We start from the raw sequence: 10399 nt of genomic DNA, 5'->3' as shown, positions 1-10399 counted from the left end.
GTGACAGGACAGGATGCTTCAGGCAGGAGACAAGACAGAGATGGGCATGGTTTCAGAGTGTGTGGATGGGGGGAGGGAAGGAAAGGTCTGGTTTAATGGCAGGACCAGACAAGGTCAGAGAAAGCTAGCTGCAGGAGGAAAGAAACCATGACCTGCAGGAGAAAGATCCTGGACACCCCAGAGGATTTTGAGCCCAAAGAACTCTCCAGAGTGGTGAGGAACTTGGGTCAGGGAAGTGCATATAGGGGTGTTTGTTATTGTATATAGAGCTGTATACTAAGTGAGGAGTAATGGTGGTTTAGAATCCTGTGCCAAGCCTGTCTGTTCATTTGTTGGCTTTCACTAGCGCATGCCCCCGAAGAGGTAAACTGTAAACCAGAAGGGTCACCCCTTTGGTGGGATTCTTGGGAACATGCAAGAGATGCTCCTGAGGTTTGGATGAGACAACACTCGTTTCAGAACCTAGACACTCGGGCTGTGAGGGTCCCACTGCCAAGAGGTGTGTCAGACATAAGGTTTGACCTGGGGTGCATGTGTAGAGGCTCAAAGCCAGGCACAGTGCCTACACTCTGCACGGCCCCAGCAAGCTAAGGGCACGTAGGATTCAGCATTTGGATTCCCTAACAACACCCTGCCATGCATCCAGCAGTGGGGGGCCTCAGCGAGATCTGTGACACCCTGGCCCACAGCAACCCCTCCCCAAAATGCGGGAAGGAGGAGGAGGTTGACTATTTTGCTAGGCAGTCATCCCAGAATATCCCCAGCCCCTAAACCCAGCTGTCAAACCATCTCTGCCAGACCCCAAGGTTTTTGCTTTGGGTAATTTGACTGGGCCCCCACAAAACCTAGGATGGGTAGGGTGACCAGACAGCAAATGTGAAAAATCGGGATGGGGGGTGGGGGGGTAATAGGGGCCTATATAAGAAAAAGACCCAAAAATTGGGATTGTCCCTATAAAATTGGGACATCTGGCCACCCTAAGGATGGGGCCTAGCAAACACTGCACGGAAATGCTGAAATTCAAACAAAACTGTTTCCTTTAAATTTGGAAAAAATAATGAAAATATGTTATCAAGATTAGGTTTAGCAATACTCCCTCCCCTCCTTTAAAAAAAATAAAATAGAATAAAACAACCGTAATTATTGACTTGAATTACTGAAGTGTTTCTTTAGGGATGTACAACTTTCATTCTGTAATTTTTATTTTGCTCAGCCAGATATCATAATTAATTGAATCTGAAGCAAACTCCTAGATCCAAACACTACATCTGAATTTTGGAACTCTCATTATCCTTTGCATTGTTACAACACCTTCCACTGGATAAGCTCAAATTGCTTGACAAACATTTGCACGTTAAGCCCTACTCTGGTCCTATGAGGAAGTATTATTCCCATTTTTAGGTGTGAAAACTGAGGCATGGAGCAGTTAAGAATTTGTCCAATGTTACATAGCCAGGTCCTGATTCCAATTGTAATTACTCTAGTGTAAATCTGGAATAACTCTACCAATGTTAATTGAATGGTTTGTTACCAGAGTTAATGTCAAAACAGAATCAGGCCCCAAATCTGTGTCAGAAGCAGGAACAGAACCCAGAACTCATAACTCCCGTCATGTACTGTACATCCCCTCCTGTACAACTCCTCTGGGATCCAGTCCAGCTCCCACTGAGGTCAATAGAAAGATCCATGTTGATTTCAACAAGAGTTACACCAGGTTCATAATGTCTAATACTATGAGTCAAATTACTCCCTGGCATGACTGGGGTAGCCCTGGGATAATCAACAGAGACCGGATCTTGATTTCAGTGGAGTTGCATCTGGGAAGAATTTGACTCTCATTTCATTATAGGATAAGTGGGAGGGGCAGATGGAAAGTGACAGAGGAAATCTATGTTTAACAAGAAAAAGGGTGGGAAGTGATGGAAAAAACAGGTGAAGGCATGTGGGTTTATGATTAGTAACGAATGCTTAGTGTGTACTAGTATGAAAGTCCCTCTCAAAGAGCCACATCTTCCCCTTCTGCTGACAAGCCCACAAGGGAGGACAAACCCTGCAGGGCAGGTGGGGTACCTCTCAGTCCTTCCTGGGAGGGGGTCTCAGAGTTTCTCCACCTCGGCTTTGGACCAGGCCGGCTGTTTGGCCTTCTAAACTTGTGAGTATCCTGACAGTCACAGTATTAGACTCTGGCAAAGAGCTACATATACAGAAGCCCAGTGCATTGACACAGTTCTGCAGGCAGCCCCTTCTCTCAGGGCAGCGCGGCCACCTCAGGATCTGTGTCACATGAGGTCCTGGCAGACGCCTACCCACAAACCTCCAAGCAGGGGGTGCCACTGGGCAGAGGTATCAACACATAAGATAACGCTGATGGTATCTGACAAGGAGGATCACTGCTGATGTGTATGGGGTGGGGAACACCACCACTCTGGAAACCTGCTATCCTCCCAGCCCCACCTGAGGGCACCAAACACTGTGTACCCATGAAAAGAATTTTTAGTAGGATTGGGGTGGGGGGCAGTCCTTCTCCTCAACCCCAGAGACACCTGACTTGTCTCCCTTCTGGCCCAGTCTACATTATGAAATTAGGTCAGTTTAACTACATCAGTCAGGGGCATGAAAAATCCGCTGCTGACCTAAGTCCTCATGTAGACAGCACTTACGTTGACGGAAGAATTCTGTTGACCTAGCTACCACCTCTCAGGGAGGTGGATTACCTACGCTCATGGGAGAGTCCCTCCTGTTGACCTAGCTAGTGTCTACACTGAAGTTTAGTGTTTTATGTGTAGACAGGCCCTCAGACCATGTATATTTGCTTAAGAGGCTGTTCAAATCCCCTCGTCAAGTATCAGTAGAACAGCAAATCCTGGCTGAAATTGCATGTTCCAAATGACCGATTTTTGGAAAGGATGGTGAGATAGTTCACTCTCCCCTGTTTTTACACTCTCTCTCCTGTCACACACATGGCAGGGCAGGCTGTTTTAAACCACCCATGCTAATTTCCCTGGTTATAACTGCCCTGCATAACACATAAAATGCTTGGCTTTGGAAGATGATATTATAAAGAAGGACACTGTAATTTAGTGGCTCATTTAATGTGAACCAAGAGAAATATGAGCCATGCCAATGCCACACTGGGGCTCTATTTATATCCATTTTGTTGTATGGTATGATTTATAATGAGGAATAATTTTTATATAGTATTAGAGTGGTAATAGGGCTTCTTAGGTTACCATGTCTGAAGTTAAGAAACATTATACTACAGTAGGCTCTGTTAACGTAATGTAAGAATAACCCTTCAGTATTAAATCCTGTTTCTAAGCTTCTTACAGTAAATATTACTGTACTATATTTACCAAGGAGTCTGCGCTTTTAGTAGCACAGTACAGGGAGCTACATTTCTTGGTTCAAGAAATTTGTACTGAATCCTATGAAATTCAAAGATACAAAATTACATTTAATGACAATAATGTACCGCACTTATTTCACACTTTGCATGTTCAACTTGCTGTGCAAACATTAATCCTCACAGCACCCCCATGAAGCAGGGAGGGGAGTATTGTCATTCCCCATTGCACAGACAGATGCCTGAGGAAGGAACTGGGTTTGTCCCTAAGATTTTTTTTTCTTCTGAAGGCACCAGTGAGTGAGTGGTGGAGCTAGGATTAGAGCTGAGCAGCTCTTGGCGCCCAGTCCTGTGCATGATTCAAAGCTCTTTTCTAAATCTGGAGGACTGGGGAAAGTTTCACTTATCTATCTAGAAAGCAGAGGGTTCTGTTTCACATTGAAAGCTCTGGAGGCTCATGATGACTAAAAGTGCAAACAGGAATCTGCCTGTACATTGATTTTTAGTGCCAGCATAATGCCTGCAAGTAATTAGTTCTGCCGTGCAGGTGGGTAAAGGAATTAAATTGGGTTTGGTAATGGGGGGTAAAATAATCAGCTCCGGGATCTTAGGGACAACAGGAAAGCTTGTACAGGCAAGGCAACTCACTTGCAAATGTCACTTTCACTTCAATTGAGTGAGATTCTGAAATGCATGTGTCTTTTTAAAGCAGCTGTCTATATAGTGCAAAATAAGGTCACTTCAGGTACCAGCAGTTTCTCACCTCTGGGAATGAAGATCACCTTAGTCTCATACTTTTGATAGATAAACATTTAAAACAATCCTTCGATCCAATTCTCTCAGTGCTAACCAGGAACTGGAAGGAGGAATATGATGTCTCATTTTGATGATTTACCTTGGATGAGTGAAAGGATGACATATGCAGACTTCCCCCCTGCGTGGGTTTGGTTTTACAGCATCTGCCATAGAGGGTGTGTATTGGATCTATTTTCAGTGAGAATCAACATGATCATCATAGAGTATCAGGGTTGGAAGGGACCTCAGGAGATTATCTAGTCTAACCCCCTGCTCAAAGCAGGCCTAATCCCCAATATTTGCCCCAGATTCCCTAAATGGCCCCCTCAAGGATTGAACTCACAACCCTGGGTTTAGCAGGGCAATGTTCAAACCACTGAGCTATCCCTCCCCACCTGTTCCCAATGAAGTCAAGGCAGGATGGGACTGAGAGTCAGGCCCTGGGTTCTGTTCCCTTGGGCAAGTTGTTTAACCCTTCTGTCTTTGTTTCCCTTTCTGTGTAATATATAATCAGTGTGGATAATGATTTCTGTTCTCTTACACTGAGCTGCGTGGCTGAGAAGCACCATAGAACACCATAGTGTTCATGATATTGTTCTTTTGCCTTTGACTTCAGCAGAAGCAAGATGGAGTCACAGTCACAACAGTTGTGAGGAAACCACCCTTGATGATGGTCAAAATGTTTATCCCTGGCAAATATGCCAAACCGATACAGTAATTTACTAAGATTTACTAAGATTACCTGAAAAAAAAGAAAACAACCTGTCTCCTTAAACTAAAACAAAGCTGTTTGTCTGCTATAATTTATAGAAACACATCAGTTTTTCTTAGATTATCATCTGTTTGTTATCCACAGACAGCTATCATTGGTCTACGTTCTGCTCGTGAATTCAAGCAAGTAAATTTCATTGAATTCAATGGGGGTCTAGCAGTTAGAGCACAGGCCTGAGGACATGTCTACACTGCAGTCAGAGGTGGGACTGCAGCATGTTTAGACATACCTGAACTAGCTTTGAGCTAGCTAGCTTGAATAAAAATAGCAATGAAGCTGCAGGAACACAGGTTGTATAAACCCACTTGAGACCCTGGGTGTGAGCAGCTAGGGAAACTGAAGCACAAAGAGGTTAAATGACTTACAGACACATATGAAATCTGCAGCATAGCCAGGGATAGAATTTAGAGCTCCTGATTCTTAGCCTGGTGCCTTAACAGCTTTCATCCCTTCACTTGTTTTTCAGGTAATTAATTTTCTGTCCTCTATTTAGAACCAGCTCTGATCTAGTTGTGTTATGGATGAGGCCTCCACTGGTTGAAAAATTATTTATCTAATTTGTTCACTTCACTGTTCTGGGTGTTTTGCACCTTCCTTGGCATTATCTGGTCCTGGCCCTCGGACAGGATACTGGATCCACTGGTTTGATTTGCTATGGTAATTCCTTTGTTCCTGAGGGGCCTTTGCCTGTTACAGACTCAGTAGTGAGTTGCTTACACTTATGGTAGTGTAAATAATTCTAATTCTCAGGGCAGGCAGGACAGTGAGTTTCAGAGGAGGATGCTCTGAGGATAGCACTGAGCTCTTGGGAGAGATGAGGCGTCAGATGAAGGGAGAGAGGGGACAGGAGCTGGAAATCCTATCCCTGCTTCTCTCCAACCTTGACCTCAGAAACATGCCAGCTATATCTGCTGCTGGCTTTGATAGCTGCTTACTTGCCACCTCCCAGTAGATATTCCGCTTTCTAACAGGGTGAAAAATGAAGCTGATTAAAAATAGTAGAGTGAAATCTAAATCACCAGGCAGTGAACTTTTTATATACAGCCTCTTTGTAAACTGAAACTACTGTACGCCTCTCTGGGTGGAAAAAGAAAGCAAGCTTGGACCACACCTCTTCTGTTGTTTGCAGAAATCTGACCATCAGGCAATGCTTGCCTATTTAAATAAAACCCTTGTTATAAACACAAGAATCCTGGATAATTGTTTGTTAATTGTACAGAGCAAAATTTGAAATATTATAGTTTGGCCTGCACCTTTGCTGACACAGAGCCCTTCCTCCTAGCAAGCCGACTGAATTTCAGTTGTTTAGTTTTCTGTCCTGGAGCAGAGTTTATAAATAAACCTCTTTCACATCTTAAAGCCTTTTCAAAACCAGCGACAATCCCAGGATTTTCTATTTTGAATTTGGCGTCCTATGACTTCAGATAGACATAGAGGAGGAAAACATCCTATAGACTCATCTCTGTACAGCCAGGCCATTTTGTGTGTGTGCTTATTGTTTTATCCTCATGTCACCTTTCTGCTTTCATGGCTATCACTCTGTCTTGGTGAAAAACCCTTGATTAATAGGTTAGCTTGCTTTTTATATCTGCACATGTGGCACAGCTGGATAAAGGCGTGCTTCTGCTTTGTTGTTGTTTTTTATATTTTTTTATATATATATATATATATATATATATATATATATATATATAAACTTTACTTTCCACTGCCATGGCAACTGCTGCATGTTTGGCAAAAAGCTTCAAGAGAAGAAAAGGAGCTCAGAGCTCAGCTGGCAGATGTCCAGTGTAATCATGCCGCAGAGCTGAAATGAGGCCTTTGGCAGCCTTCCAAGTTACAAAGAACAAAGATGTCAGTTCCTAATGTTGGCGGCAGAGCTTGTTTGGCACCCTTATATGGTTTCCCAGAACTCCTTGTCTTGGCTGCCTTCCATTCCCTTTAGGGCAGCAAACAGGATTAGCACACACAGACTTGTTTTTCTCTTTTCTCCTCCAACTGTTCCAATGACATCATCCCTGCTGCATTCATTTGCCAGCAGGGTGACTTTGGCTTTTTTCTTCTTCTTCTTCTTCTTCTCTCCTTTACAAAAAACACAATGTTTTAAATAATTCTTGCACCACTTTTCGTTAAATTAAAAACACCACGGTGCAGTGAGTTTAGCCGAATAAAGGCAGAGAGGCTGTATTTTATTTTTTTGATAATTGAATTCCTGCAAGATAAAAATCTCATTTTCCTCAGTCGGCTGTAATCAGCACTCACAGAGATGTGGTTTCCAACTGCTCTCATCATGTGCTTCCTTATGAAACTCCACAGAGAGAGAGACTTGGCTCCAGTACAGATTTAAAGGGCCCATAACCGGTTAAACTATTCTTGTCACATACAAGTACACATATGAGTGCTAGGTAATGTGGTGCTGATTCTTGTCTGTCTTTACATATACACACATTACCCAGCGTGGCTCTCCACCTTGTCACAAACACACACACATTCAGAGAATTCCTACATAACGTAGCTCTGATTTCTGACACACCCAGGAGCGCTATCTGGTGCAGCACTGATTCTTGTCTGTCTCTCTCTATACACACACACAAAGTGTAGCTAAGATGTGTGTCACATACACATACACTCAAATAGTTGCTATATAACATGGCTCTGATTTTTGCCGTGTGTGTGTGTGTGTGTAAAAGAACGTGGCTCTACCCAGTTCTTCGAGGGGGAGTGGGGGGAATTGAATAAGTAAAAGTTTTAAACGGCAACCTAAATACTGGTTTCAACTAGCAGGCAGCAGAACATTATGTAACTAATCCCTGGATTCATGAAACAGAGTCAAGGTTTGCTGACTGCAGATATTCCGCCTCCTCCTCTCCCCCTTCCTCTCAGATTCATGAACTAGTTTTCAGATTCATGAATCACTTAGGAGCCAGTGAGGGGAAGGGAAAAAAATAGTATTGATCTAATTTCAATAGAAATTGGCTCATGATGATCATGCTGGCTGCTGAGAGTTTACACGTCTGGAGGCTAGTTCCATTATCTGCCTGCAGCAAGAAAAAACCCTATCTTAAAAATGTTGCTCTAGCTTCATTTTAAACTACAGCACTATGTCCATTGCTGCAATTTATTCTATCTTGGTTACCATGCATAGGGGGCCTGGTTCAAAGTCCGTTGCAATCATTGCACATTGACTTCTGTGGGCTGTGAATCAGGCCCACACTTCTATGCACTATATAGCCTCCCGGCTTACTCAATCTTCTTTTGATTTTATATGCAGCTTAAATACACCGCAAATACATAGGAAAGCCAAAACAATTTGGTGCAAGCATTTTCCCAGATTTTCCTGTCCCTTACAATACCCTGCAGCCGAACATGTGGCTGGCTCCTGAGTGCAGAAAAGTCAGACAGGACTTAATTATTTTATATGTAAATAAGATAGTTTTTTTTTTTTAGTTTTTTTTTCTTGGAATTACTTCTGTAATAATGAAAACTCAAACCTAAAATGCAGATTAAAAGGTGATCAACCTGAATCACTCAAAGCCTGCACTTTCCCCCACTTTAAAAAGGGATCACTGTCAAATTATGAGTTGTCTGACAGTTTAAACAATCCTGCCTGGCTGATTCCCTTTCTTGTATTATGGTATTTAGGAGTCAATGCCATATTTCAGAATCTAAAGATGGATCTGAACTGGAACAGCAGATCTGAATATCTCAACTGAGGTTTGGATCCAGAGCTTGGAGTGCATCTTTACTCTAGTCCTACAGTAGTCTGTTAATAGAGTCGTTTTATTTAGGAGGCTTTTATACACTGCAGGGCATGGGAGATCAGTGCAGAGGAAACCAGGGGATTCTCCACCTTCCCCCACAAACTCCAAACATCTTTCTGTGTTGGACTTAAATATTCAGTCTTTTCTAGGTGAATTCATTTCCCTCCTCTTCCATCGATTCTTCTATGGTTTGCATTATTGTTTAACTATATTACATGATGCTGCTTCACGCCTCAGTATTGAGATCACTTTATGGCTCCTTCACCTTCAAGGAATTATATCAATAAACCACTGGAGTTCTGCATCTCCTCCCACAGCAAAACAACTGGATAATGACCTATATATGTTTGGATCCAATATCTTGAATATAAGGTTTGTATCCCTCTTCTTCAAATGTGCTGTTTTGCCATCCCATGTTTGTTTCACTTGGCACATATCTGATGATGTGATGTTTACTTCCTTTTTATCACTGCAACACAAGAGACAGTGTGAGAGGCCCAAAGGGGATTTCTGTGCTTTAAATGAAAGCTCAGTCAGTGGCAATAAATAAATAAATAAATAAAATCTATCCATCTCTATATACATAGCTTTCTGCAGCTATGTATATCTCCCCTATATACAGTACTTATACAACTTAGCATTTTTGATTTTTCCTGTTTGCCTTCACTTTCTGAGTTGACAGAAATCACTGAATATTTGTCAGCACTGGACAAACAGGAAGAGCCGAATGATCCAAAAAAAAATTGAATTTTTTTTATTATTTTGCATTTGGTGATTCGATTTTTCCACTGTCTGTCTCTCTCTCTCACTCACACACACACACGTATGTGATGATACACTTGAGTTGGTAGAATCTCTCTCTCATACACACATGCACACAAAATGTATATGATGATAAACTTGAGTTGGTAGGAAAGCTTTATGTAACAGCCACTCAGTCTAAGACTCACAGTGCAGGAAGTGTTCTGTTTCCAAAGTTCCACATAAAAACTGGCAGCACATCAAACCTTCTGTTTCATAACAGACTAGAAATAGGATTTTCTAGTACCATTCAGAGAATGCTGCTTATTGTGCAGGGAGCTGGAATTTTATGAATTGTTAATGGTTAACTAAACAATGGCCTGAAAATTCAGTGGCTTTTTTCAGAATGACTGATGTGTATACTGTACCAGTGAGGCTGTCTGGAGGCAGTCATTCCAGCCAGACCCTGCCCATTAATAATTGAAGGCACCTTTTCAAAGAATTAAGATCCTTAAATAATTAATAACAACTACATAATTATGTAATTAGCTGGCAGGGGAGATACCATGATCATGAAGGTGGCTTTTCTAGGATGAGGCTCATCCATTGCAATCCAGATATGCTGACTCCTGCAATTTCCTTAAATGCAGGGACCTTCAATGCATAGTTTGTGGAGGTTGGTGAAGCAGTGTGTGTGTTGGGGGAGATGCATTCCTGTGTCCCCTGGAATATAACTGTAGAGAGGCAATGTGATCTAGTGGTCAGAACACAGCATTAGGAACAAGGTCGTTGGATCAGGGTATGACCTTAACCTATCTGTCTCTATTTCCCCCTCTAAAATCAGAACACATCCACCTTGGTAATGTACCTGGTGATCCATATGTGAAAAGTGCTACGTGAGAGCTAAATCATAATAATAAATGGATTAATGATCTCATTGATAGAAAGATGCCTTCCCCCCCATACAGCTCATATCAATTAAGTTTA

At 42.3% G+C, this 10399-nt stretch overlaps 1 pseudogene; it reads left to right on the top strand.

Moving 5' to 3' along the window:
- Nucleotides 1–9953: 9953 nt before the first annotated feature.
- On the top strand, nt 9954–10138 carry LOC140909848 (U1 spliceosomal RNA; annotated as a pseudogene).
- The last annotated feature ends 261 nt before the right edge of the window (nt 10139–10399 follow it).

Source organism: Lepidochelys kempii, chromosome 3 (assembly GCF_965140265.1).
Source record: "Lepidochelys kempii isolate rLepKem1 chromosome 3, rLepKem1.hap2, whole genome shotgun sequence".
NCBI classification, from domain to species: domain Eukaryota; kingdom Metazoa; phylum Chordata; order Testudines; family Cheloniidae; genus Lepidochelys; species Lepidochelys kempii.
Note: the sequence above shows the minus strand (reverse complement) of the source record. Positions and strands in the feature narration are given on the sequence as shown.